Genomic DNA, 12,899 nt, shown 5'->3' on the forward strand with positions numbered 1-12,899 from the left:
CTGAAATACCACACCGATTATTCCGTGACTGGGCATAGCACACCACACAGTTACCGGTTGAGGGTGAAAAGACTTCTCGATCGCGAAATGCGGATTCTCAGTCCCCCAGATGTTCCAATTTTTCTTGTTGAAGAACCCATCCAAATGAAAGTGGGCTTCGTCGCTAAGCCCAACGGCAATGTGCATACTAATTCCCATCAAGCCCCGCGGCCAACCGTGCAGTTTGAACGTCCTAACGCAAACCGTTCAGAAGTCATGACGATTTTATTTCATATGGTCCAATAATTTTCACCCTGTAAGTGCCGCAGTGAGCCACTGTGTTTGCTTCTGATACTCGCTAGATAAAATTACGTGGTCGGAAACCTATCACTGCCATTTCTAAACGTAATACTTGTCGTGTTTGCTTTCGGTCAACCATAATAAATGCTACATTCGCTGAGTTCCTTCACCATGCCTAATTGTTCTTCACGCACCTCGATGCGCACATACACGTACGCGACAGGATCATGCTGTTAGCTGGAGCGTCGCGTGGTACACACTGCCTTGCCACTGCGCATCGCCTTTCTTAAGTGAACTCCATTGCAAATGTCGTTTCTAAATATTCCGAAAGTCCCATTATAATTCACATTTGAAAGTCAGATTCGTAATACTCTCCATTTTTTTAAAAAATGACATCTTGTCACGACTGCTTGATCCAGGTGGCCCTACCAATAGGTTTTATGCAACCTGTGACGCGTTCAAAAACCGCTCACGAAATTTCCATGTTCTCTCACTCGCTTTGGCCAAAGTGTTATTCCTACAGAAAAATAAGGAGGATCTTTTCATAGGAAATTTAATATAGTTGAATTCTGTACTGGGGTACGCTTTTGTTGGAGACCACAGTTTACAAATTGGTCAGGAAAAACGGTTTTGAAGGCCAATTTATTCTTGAATAATTCGAGGTCTACAGCCTCTGGCGAATACGCACTCCAGTATACAATTTAACTACATTAAATTTCCTACAAATAGATCCTGTTTGTTCTTTCTGTAGGACAAATAGTTTGCATATAGCAAGGGAGAGAATGTGAAAACCCTGTGTGTGGCATTTAGAGGTGTTGTGGGTTTCATAAAACTCATGGGTAGAGGCAGCTGAATCAGCCTATACCCACATATGTGACCATTTCTTGGCACATTATTCATTGAAATCGATCCTGTAACATATATTTCGGCAACCAGTTGTATTTGCTAGAGAAGAATGACTAATATAAACACCCAACAATAGACAGTTTCAGATTTATTCCCTTGGAATTCCTTATCTCTCTGAAAGTTCACAGTCTTCTGGCCGACATACATTTATCGTTACTAGGATAAAGAAAACATATTACTTTTTTGATTAATTGCTTACCACTTCCAACTGTCAATTTTGCTTTATTTCTTGCATCCTTGTACAGTTTCAGATTCAGGCCATTTCCAAGTACTTAAAAACTGTTCTTGACAGTAGGGCTTTTTATGTGTTCGAAGCAACCTGTCTTGCAGTATTTGCTATTTTGGATGATCGTAGAGACAAGAAATGTATCTGGGTACTTGAAAATGAGCTAAGACCGAGAGTGTACAATAATACAGAAAATAAACAAAAAGATTTACAGCTACAAGGTGGTAACGATGATTCATAAATTTCATACCAGCTATCGGCCGAGGCTCAAAGCAAATCGTATAATATTACTTTCTGTGTCTATTTAGACAACTTCCAATACTTGCGTTGTTAATCTTACTGGCTATACTACATTCATAAACCAATTTTCTTGTTATTTCCTTCTTTGTTAAGTACCTGTAACAGGTGAGATATCACTTGAGTAAGGGTTACCTTTTATTTTCAGCAACGTAATCCTCGCATGATCGCACAATTCTCATAATTCATATTGTTTGGGGACTGAAATGATGTTCTTCCACCTGTTAGTTAAAATTGTTCTAGTGACATACACATACATACTCTGCAACTTGTTCATCAAAGCGACCATATTGAAATATCAGTCAAAATGAGTCACTGAAGATGGGGGAGAGGGTTAATCCCTCAGCCAAAGAAGGATCGGTACAGTTCACGGAATGTTCTTAGGAGTGCGGATAAGCTGTGTGAGTAGAGACATTTGATAGGGCCCGAGACAAGGTATCTTGATGAAGGATGGGGTGAGGGGTATATCATCGTGGTTTTACAGGGTAGTATGGTGGTTTTCGACCTGAGTGTGGCTACAGTACCTGAAATACAGCTACGGTAGTCCATATTAACATTTAGTTTCCTATATTAATTTCGGAAGGTGGGGTTCTGTGCAGATGAATCTAAGTAGGATGAGATGGACGTCATTTCTTTATCAGTTATCTACATTCCCCCTACTGTGGACGTGCTCGAAGCTACGAATCTGCCACTCGTCAGTCACTGAATTATAAAGCTTTACAATTTTAAGAAAAATATTTGGAAGGTAAAATATGTGTTGATGTTTATGAGAAGCTGATGTTGATATGATGTACATTCTCTTTATTATGAGTATGATATGATGTGGGCTCCTCGTAACTATGTGTAGGGATTAGGACGTGAAAAGTCTTGGATACGATATTACACGGAAAGACATGTGGATCTCTAAGGTGTGAAGGAACTAATAGGTGTAACGTGTCAATTGGGAGGTGAGTGACAAAGAAATGGTGGTTTGGAACCCCAAGTTGGGATTGGGTGGGATCGACAGGATAGGTTATGAATGGAAGAACAGGTGGAGGGGAAGGGGACTGGAATTATGTTAGGAAAGGAGTTAGTGTTTGAAGATGAAGGAAAGCTGGGATGTTTTAATAGAGATGCAGCAGCAATCCAGGACTTGTCAAGGATGGGGACAGACTGTAAATATATTGGAGATAGTTGTTGCTCGTGGTCTCGCGGTAGCGTTCTCGTTTCCCGATCATAGGGTCCTGGGTTCGATTCTCGGCGGGCTCAGAGATTTTCGCCTGTCCCAAGATGACTGGGTGTTGTTTTGACGTCTTCATCATCATAATTCATCCCCATTTCGGTCGGAGGAAGGCAAACACCTCCATTAGGACATTACCTAGTGCGGCAGTGCACGTCTACGCATCATTCCCCTACGCTCTGTCAAGAAGCATGGGACTTTTAATAATAAATAATTCTTTATTGATATTTTATTTCCTCGTCCCTGACGCGTAAGAATGTACTGGTAGCGGAACATTACTCCGCTCTGCAGCCAGAAGTGTTTAAAATATATGAACATGGAATATTTTTAAGAAATGATTAACTATGTAAACATTTTTTAAATACAGAAAAGTACATTTAAAGCAATGAACTGCGATAAAGTTAAAACAAACACTCTACTGGTGCGAAGAACCATCGGGAAAACGGAAGGTGGATTGTCGTTTGGCGTACATGATGTGTTTATGGTGCTACTTCGTTTAGGCGGATTAGGCTGTGGGAATAAGTATAATGTGAGACAGTGGTTGGTAGGAAAACATGGGGTTCGGGATGCAGATAGGTAGGACTTGGGCCAGTCCAAGTCAACAGTATGGAATAGGAAGAACGCATTGGTAGGGAGAGAATCCCTGCAATCGTAAACGGATATGGAGAAGCAAGTTAGTCTGAAAGGAGGGATCTATACCAGGGTGGATTTCATCGTCAAGCGATGGGTCTTCTTCTTCTTCTTATGCAGCTTTTGTCCACAATCGGTGCATTGTCAGCATGATTCCTAACTGAGCTGCAGTGATTAGTTCAAGGGATGGCCGGATGCCCTTGTTGGTTGGCTCAAGAGCACTATGGGACTTAACAGCTATGGTCATCAGTCCCCTAGAACTTAGAACTACTTAAACCTAACTAACCTAAGGACATCACACAACACCCAGTCATCACGGGGCAGAGAAAATCCCTGACCCCGCCGGGAATCGAACCCGGGAACCCGGGCGCGGGAAGCGAGAACGCTACCGCACGACCACGAGCTGCGGACGATGCCTTTGTTGTCAAGCAGTATGTCTAAGCGTAGAGTGAATGAGGCGTGTAGATGTTTTCACGGTAGCACGTCAGGATTGCTGCAGTGTAGTTGCTGGAGTCCTGTTAAACTGGAAATATGGGACACACAGAGATGTTCAATGTGGGTGGGGAGGTGGGAAAAGAGAAGTGCTGGTAAATAATTCTTGCAGGGGAGGGTTAAATGATTCGGAACACAAGGCGCAGTGTGTAGCGTTCAAGGATTTGGACAGATATAGGGTGCTTTACTCGCATTCAAGCCAAGCTGTGGCCAACCTAAGAAGGCTACGGGAGTCGTGCTTGCTTGCCTGCCTGCACGTCTTCTCTCTGTGCTACGCTACGTAACAGTTTATTCTGTACGCTTCCACTGTAGTGTTTAGAGCAAGGTTCGGAAATACATACTCATTATGGGTCACTGTAGGCCTTAAAATGATGGATTTTATTTGTCCTATTTTTCCTTTCCGGCTTATTTCGGGCTTAATTTATTTCAATATGAACGGTTTATTCTGTAACTTCACCCTCTTTCGACTATCCTTCGTTTCAATTCTCCTTCTTTCGATTATCAGGTCACTCTAGTACATGTTTTTTTTTATATTGTATATATCCAGGCAACATTTGCGTAGGATAGGTCGGAACAATGCTTTGTAGGTGTCAAGGATGTAGTCCCCATGATGAGTGGTTGACAGTTTCAGTAATTTTAATCTGTTATTGGCTTCCTGTTAAACTGTTAGAAGGAGGAGTTACCATGTTAGTTCAGACCAATGGTTAGTCCACGTTGTGATTAATGGTCTGCGGGACTTTGGCCGCTCACTTACCTGGTAAAATGAAACACCTGCAACCGTTTTTTTTTATGTTATTTGTTATACTGCAGCCAGATTTGGTGACTCAGTACACTATCTTCAGACCGTAACTGCCGCTTAGGGGGTAAACTCCAATCGTATGCACCATTCCACCAGTTGCCAATGTACATGAATGGCTTCCGCAGAATACTGTAAAGGCGATATTGTGTTGACAGTTGCAGATACAACATCGCTTGTACAGTATTCTACAGAAGTCAGTCCAAAGATATTGGTCACTGATGGAATCATGTATACGATTGGATTTCAGCTCTCAGCGTCAGCTACGGACTGAAGATAGTATGTTGAGTCTTCGAAGCTGGTTGCAATAAAATAAAATAACATAAAAACGACGGCTGCAGCTGTTTCATTTTACTACGAGTAAAACATGTTTTCTGTAGTTATGAGAACCATCTCTCAAAGTCGAGATCCTTTGCAGCTAAGAATCTGAAGATATCTCTTACACTGCAACGACAGCCAACTTGGAAGTTTAATTTCTGTAACCTTTGCGTGTTCCTGCCAAATATGACACCAGTTACACCAACTTTAATTACTTTTTCCAGGATGTATTTTGCGATTTCGCTGAATTCACTCTGTGTGGCCAAAATAGTTCATCCTAAATAGCCAACATGCATTTTAGCAAATACGAAGTCCGTTTTTTACATCATATTAATCTAAAAAGTACATGTTTGAAAAAAGAAGCCTTTCTTTCATACTAAGCTTTCTTCACACTACGTTTCATACAACCAGCATATGGTTTTTTAACATTCACTAAGCCACATTCTTTCCCGATTTCAACTGTTTTTGCCCTAAATTTAGAAAGCCCATGTACTGTCAAATGGGCTTAAACCCTTAGCGCTCGTTCCCACACATTTGGCAGCCACTAAGTCTTTATCTTCTTTCAAAATATTTATGGAGTGACGAATCTGCTGGTCAAATTTAAAAACGTGTCGTAATATACTCGCGGTTCCAGAATGAGTGTTTCGTAACTATTTAAACAATATGAACTGCAATACACCTACCGATTTATCTGAAGTTGCCTCATAGACAACGATTTTTACCCTGCTGGACTTGCGCACTGCTTCGTGACTTGTATATAATCCCCTAGTCTTAATTTCATCACACTCTCCTTTAATTTGAGTTTGTCATTTTCCTGCTCCCACCGTTATGATGAATGATTTGCAGTGAAAGTCACTACGAAAACATATACCTGGCTAGTCATGTTGGATTCATAGCGCAGCCTGTTGTCTTGTGGAGCAGGCTGAACGTGTACCGTGATGCTTTCCAGGCTAGCGGAAAACCCATGTTGGCTTTGACTTAACCACTATGTTCCAATACTCATATACAGTAGAACCTCGCTAATCCGTTCACTTTAATCTTCAACTGAAAACACTGTCTGAAATTATGTTCTATGTTAAAACAACAACAAAACGAAAATAAAAGGTCGACATACTAAAAAACATACTGAAAACTCCTTTACGGGAGTGTAATGTAAAGTAGTGTCTGTACTCCAAAATACGTCCGTATCGTAAGATAACATATTGCAGCTGTGAGCGAAAGTTTAACAGCTGTACATACATTATTACAGCACTGCAGTGACACACACCTCATTTGCATTAACTGTTTAAAACATGTGCTCATACGGTAAAAAGTGTTCTTAAGCAGGACGAAAAAAATGTGTATTTAGCTTTTGCTTAGCAATCACCAGCCTTGATTTTGTCACGATGTTCCGCCATTACGTATCCATAAATAATTTCTGGGGGAAGACCTACGGCATGTTTAGATATAGTGAAAGGCTGTTTCAAATGCATTTTTACGTTCTGTATGTGATACTCGAGGTGTAGCGTCATTGTCTTAGTTGCCGTCATCATCTTTCTGGTTCTCATCGGTTCTTCGACTTAGCGCGTCAGCGATTCTTCTTACATTGTCCTGTCAATGTCAGTTGTATTGAACCACATATTTACGTCAATGGGCTCAATGTCCGGTTCTAAAGTTCGCAAATGCCTCGAAATCGCTGGAATGTCTACGTCTTGATTTTCATACATGTTGCATGGTCTGTTTCATCATGATTCTCTTCACTTGTTTCTTTTGATGTTTCATCTTTAATTTAATTCATTTTTGTCCACAGTTTCCGCCAAGATTTCTCAAGCGTTGATACCGACATTTCTTCCTAAACTTTGGAAGTTGCACAGATAACATCTTTTATATTTATTGATTTGATTTTTGAAACAAAATGCTGCCTCTTGTGCCCTCTCTAAAACTGATCAAATGTACTTTTGACGATATCACCTCTTCAGTCACTCACTGACCCCCTGACCCATGGATTAGATTAGAAATGTTACTTTGGAAGGAAGAAATAAAGCTTTGATTTCACCTTTTAAAGCTCATCTGCAGATGGACGAGACGTCGCATTATCGAGTATCAACATGGCACGTTTAGGGAGATTTTCTTCCATTTAGGTATCTTCTACCGAAAAGGATTAATTGGTCATAAAACTATTCCTTAAAGAGGGTGGATTCCATACGTGATGATTACAATAAAATACAGTTAGTGATACGATATTAATGTTTTTGAATGTCTCTGTTTTTTGGCAGTTTCCTATCCCAAAACATGGACTCTCGTGACTGCCATTGGTGGTATTACAGAGAGCAATGCTAATTCTATCTTTTGCAAGTCTTGTACCTACTGCAACCTGATTTTGTGTGCCAAGAATTCTTGTAGGGAGCATTTTGTAGTTCACGCCAGATTCATTAATGCTATATGCCTGATTAGTTGTCAGGTGAAGCTCTTTAACTAAGTTTTCAAATACCCGAACAAACACATTGGCAGCTGTTCCGACAATACACATCTTCACGCCTGAAAGAGACTCATTTTGAATGCCATGTCGTTTTCTCCACCAATTTAAGCAGTCTTCACTAGGCGTAAACTTCTGATTTTCATGTAATTTTTCGTACAAAATCAGTTTCTTTTCTGTTGTGATTCGTCCTAACAACGTAGTTCTTTTTCTCCTCTTTTGCTCAAACCACATCCACAAAGCATTGTCTAAAATTTAACTTTTACAGTTCTTCAATGTCTTGCGTATTTTCAATCCTTTCACATTATAGATCGTCACTGAATGACTTTAAAGAGTTTTCGTTATTTTCTGTCCTTAACAGTTGTTATGCCAGCCCCTACTGGACTTGCAAGGTTTTGAAGAGACCCGTCTTACCTAACCTTCAGTTACTCTGCTGAAGACTATCACATGCTTACGTTTAGTTAATGCCACAATTTAGTTTTACGCACTTTAATAAGTCAGAAGAACACTGTTATTAATTTCTAATGCAAACGCGTGCAACAACAAACGTATTGATCGAGTTAGAAACAAGCTGTTTCGTACTAAAACTGATCTAACTGCCACACCTATCAGTGGTCAACTGCCTACTGATCAATATCACGGACAATGAGTCATCGACACGTCCTAACAATCACCGGGAATGGGACAAAGCAGGCATTCGGACAATCCGTGGTCGGATTAGCGAGATTACACTGTACTTTTGTGTGTCCGTTGTGGCAAGTTGAGCTGCTTTAATGCTCGCGGCGGAGATAGGCGACAGGCAAGCTGGAAGAAGAACTCGTACACCTATGGTTCCGTTTTAGCTCTTCCGTCGTCCGTCTGTACGCTAGGAACGCGATGCGGCGAGCAGCGGCAGCCAAGGCCTACATGGGGTGGAAGAGACGCGAGCGCTGGTTGACGGATGTGCCGGCGCGGCGCTGCGATCACGCGCGCGCGACAAACGCGCCGACCCGGCCCGGCCCGGCCCGGCGTGCTGTCGGCGCTGCATTGTTTGCGTCTGATAAACTGCGAGCGCCCGGTCGGTAGGCCTCACGTGATGCATGGCACCGCCCGAATTAAGGCCGTTATTATGGAGCGCGGCGGCCCGCTAACACACCACGTCCCCGTGCCGCCGCGACGCGATTTATGGCCACACCTCCACTCGCGTCCACCCGTTATTCGTTATTCGTTGGCCGACCTCCGATCAGGGAATTGTACTTCGAGTTGTCTGGGCCTGACCCCACGTACCGCTTGTGGCTTCACAACGCGTATCCGTGCCTACAAAGAAACGAGGTCGTTTGCGCATTAGCGAAACGGCGCTGGGAGTGGGCTACTTCCTACTCGAAGCTGTCCTTCAGTCGTACGCGGAAAAAGTGTCGCAAAAACAGTTCAAACACAGACAGGCCCACAGAGTTTGGGTAGTGTTGCTGACTGCAGGCTTTCAAAGAGAGCAGAGAGATGTACTGAAGTCAATAGGTGTGTCTGGAGCTACTCCAACAGGAGGATGAAACTATATTGTTACAGAGGCTTTTTCAAGCCTCAAACATCTATGATTTATGTATGTTGACTGAAGCGACGAATGAAAATTTGTAACACGGCCAGGATATCCTGCTCAGGAAGTTCACGCGCTAACGATCAAACCACCCTGGCATAGTGGATTTTGCACAACTGCACGAACTGCCTGTGTTTGAATCCCCGCCTCGTTACAAATTTTCATTCGTCACTTCAGTCTGCATATACAGGGTGATTTACGAAGATATGCAAATATTTTAATATGTTATTCTACAAATAAAACTAAAGAAAAAAGTTCATCTAAACATAGGTCCGCAAATATTTCGTTACGGAGCTACGGTTAATAAAGGATTTTGCCTGAAATTTAGCAACTTCGCTAATATGAAGCCATCGCAAAACTGTACTAGGTTAAAATAAAGCACGATTTCCATTTTGTTGGTATTGGTCTGGTGAATATAATAAAACATGTCCCAGACGTGTATCTGCAGTAGTTCTCTAGAATATCAAGAGAAGCAAAGATTATTATACAAGTAAATTTGTTTACTTTCCGTTGAAAATGTAGAAACTTTCATGTCATTGTTGTCAACTGTTAGTGAGTTGTTTCAGTCGTTTCCTAACATTGTAACGAGTTAGTTTTCTGTATTGTTCGGTTAAAGAGCATACGCTTACAACAGTCGAGCAAACCTGTAATTGCAGAACCTTGCATTGGTTCCTATCACACAGTGTTTCCGGTGTGTGTATTTCCGATAACTGTAATTGTATTACTAAGGAAACTATTGAGATTAAATTAGCAAGTGACAGTATTAATAGGGATAGATAATTGCTTAAATTCTGCTTTGAATCCTGCTCTCTGTCTCTCTGTCTGTCGCTCTCTGTCTCTCTCTCTCTCTCTCTCTCTGTCTCTGGTCAAGTAACAGACAAACGGACTTAGTGATACTTTCCATTTATCAATAAAATTGCCGGCCGCGGTGGTCTCGCGGTTCTAGGCGCGCAGTCAGGAACCGTGCGACTGCTCCGGTCGCAGGTTCGAATCCTGCCTCGGGCATGGATGTGTGTGATGTCCTTAGGTTCGTTAGGTTTAAGTAGTTCTAAGTTCTAGGGGACTAATGACCACAGCAGTTGAGTCCCATAGTGCTCAGAGCCATTTGAACCATTTGAACCAATAAAATTCATCTGGGCTGTTGACAGCGTTGGCAATATATAAAATTTTCCGACGTTTGGGCCACTGTTGAAGTGGCCTTCCTCAGCACAGCCCTGCGAGGACTACTTGTAATAGTGATCCAAGCGTTGCAGTTTTATATATTGACAATGCGGTCAACAACCCAGATGAATTTTATTGACAGTGACAACGGCCGCGGAAGGCTACGCTTACATCTTTCTGCCTTTTGTTAATTAATATTTCGCTACAAATAAGTCTGACGAAGTTCATATTTCAAAGTGTGGTGGAGATAGTTGTTTACATTGTGTGTCGTCATCCTGCATATGCCTGTTCGACGCAGAACCAGCCATCGGTGGATTAAGCTGCCCTATAACGCCATGTCTGTTTCCATTTGTGCCTTGAAAATGACTGGCTATTCTATTCTAGAAATATTGGTGCTTTCTGAGAACCCGGCTCCTTTCGCGTAAGTATTTTTAACATTCGACACGCTGGTATAGGCTCAGGTCTCACAAACTGTTCTCCAGTCACAAGGCGTTGTGAGCGGGCAACTTGTCCTGATTCACGACATTGTTGGCAGAACGCAAAAACACGCGTCTGCAGTGAACTGGTCGTTCACCAACCATTGAGTTTATCGAGCAAATCGAAACCTGTCGCAGTGCATTTCGGCATTACATAACAGCTACGCAGTAATAAGTCACATCAAGCAGTTACTTAGTAGCGAGACAAGTCTGATTTCTTTTGTGTCGGACGTAAAATTCCTCTACCCATTGTGGCATTCGCTTATAGTCTGTGTTAATCGCGTGGAAAGGAAGAAAGAATAGCTACTCTCTGTGTAGTTTATGCCATGTCTTCAGACTCAGACCCCTGCTCTTGATAATGTACCAGTTTTAAAGATCGTATCGCGTCCCCGTACGAGGTGGCTGGGTGCTGAATTCAGAGAGGAGGACATAATTCGCTGGCGTCGGACACGGGGGAACAAAGTGGAAGCGTGTCGGCGCTGTTCTAATTACGCGGCCGTCCGCAGAACACCTCGCCCTGCGCAGCGCAGCCGGTGAAATACGAGTGTCTGGACGTTGCGTCGCCGGCTGAACGCTAAACCCCGGCCGCGATTTATGGGCCGGGCGCCACGCGCAGGCGGAGACGAATGCTCGCTGCCTGCACCGGTCGCTGATGACGCGCACATAGACGGCGCGCGAAATGTGTTGCGCGGGTAGCCGACGCGCAGGCGACGAGGTCTGCTGCGCTTTTCCTCACAGCGCTCTCTACCTGCGACTGCAGCCTACCTGTCTGCGTTTCTGCCACATATTATTAGGCAGCCATTGCCGCCAAACGTTGCACCACATAAAACTGATCCAGCCCTATAAAAAAGGACAATAATTTAAAATAGACAAAGGGAATCCGAAATCTATAGAACTACGAGGCGTGTTTATTAATTAAGTACCGTTTTGAAATTTAAAAAAGACGTGCTAAGATATCTCAACAATTTTATTTTTACATGAAAGCCTGTACCTTGATCTACGCACTGACGCCATTACAGTCTGATTCTTCCTTGTTTACGTTGTCTACTGAGTGTTTAAGGTGCCTCCGATAATGGTGAGTCCCGTCGACTATGTAGTACGGGCTGTTATAAGATTTCTTAGTGCTAAAGGCCTAAAAGCGATCGATATTCATCATGAGATCTGTGTAGTTTACGAAGGAAACATTATGAGTGATGGAATGGTAAGAAAGTGGGTGAGAGCATTTAAAGATGGCCGCACAAATGTGCATGATGAACAACGGAGTTGGCGTCCTTCGGTCGTTAATGAAAGTTTGGTGCAGAAAGTGGACAATAATGTGAGAGAAAACACAGGCTTTACGATTTCCTCCTTGCGCGATGACTTTCCTAATGTTTGTCGTAGTGTTTTGTATGGCTTTGTGACCGAGCACTTGAATTACCGAAAATTGTGCGCACGTTGGGTACCGAAAATGTTGACGGATGTGCACACAACCAAACGCTTAGACAGTGCATTGACTTTCCTTGAGTGGTACCACAACGACGGTGATAATTTCTTAAGCCAAACTGTTACTGGCGATGAAACATGGGTGGCCTACGCCACACCAGAATCAAAGCAATAGTCCATGGAAGTTGAGCAAGGGCATCGTTTTGCTGCAAGACAATGCCCGTCCGCAAGTGGCGATCACACCAAAGATCTCATCACATCTTTTCTATGGGAAACTCCCTACAGCCGCGATCTTGCGTCCAGTGACTACCATCAGTTCCTGCACTTGAAGAAACACCTGGGCGGTCAGCGTCTTCAAGACGATGACGAAGTCAAAACAGTGCTGATGCAGTGGTCAACAAGTCAGGAGGCAGACTTCTGTAAGGAGGGTATTCAAAAACTTGTACAACTTTGTGACAAGTGCCTCAATATTGGCGGAAATTATGTAAAAAAGTAGATTGAGGTACAGACTTTCATTCAAAAATAAAATTATTGAGATATCTTAGCACGTCTTTTTTTTAAATTTCGAAACGGTACTTACTTAAAAAACGCGCCTAGTACTTGTAACTACAAAATAAACTCACTGTGCAAAATACGAGTCACAACGTTTAGG

At 42.7% G+C, this 12,899-nt stretch overlaps 1 protein-coding gene across 1 annotated transcript in view; it reads left to right on the forward strand.

Moving 5' to 3' along the window:
* LOC126260716 (dendritic arbor reduction protein 1) overlaps positions 1–12,899 on the forward strand; it is a 275,518-nt gene that overhangs the window by 43,495 nt on the left and 219,124 nt on the right. The window lies entirely within an intron of this gene.

This window comes from Schistocerca nitens, chromosome 5 (genome assembly GCF_023898315.1).
Source record: "Schistocerca nitens isolate TAMUIC-IGC-003100 chromosome 5, iqSchNite1.1, whole genome shotgun sequence".
In the NCBI taxonomy this organism is placed as follows: Eukaryota; Metazoa; Arthropoda; class Insecta; order Orthoptera; family Acrididae; genus Schistocerca; species Schistocerca nitens.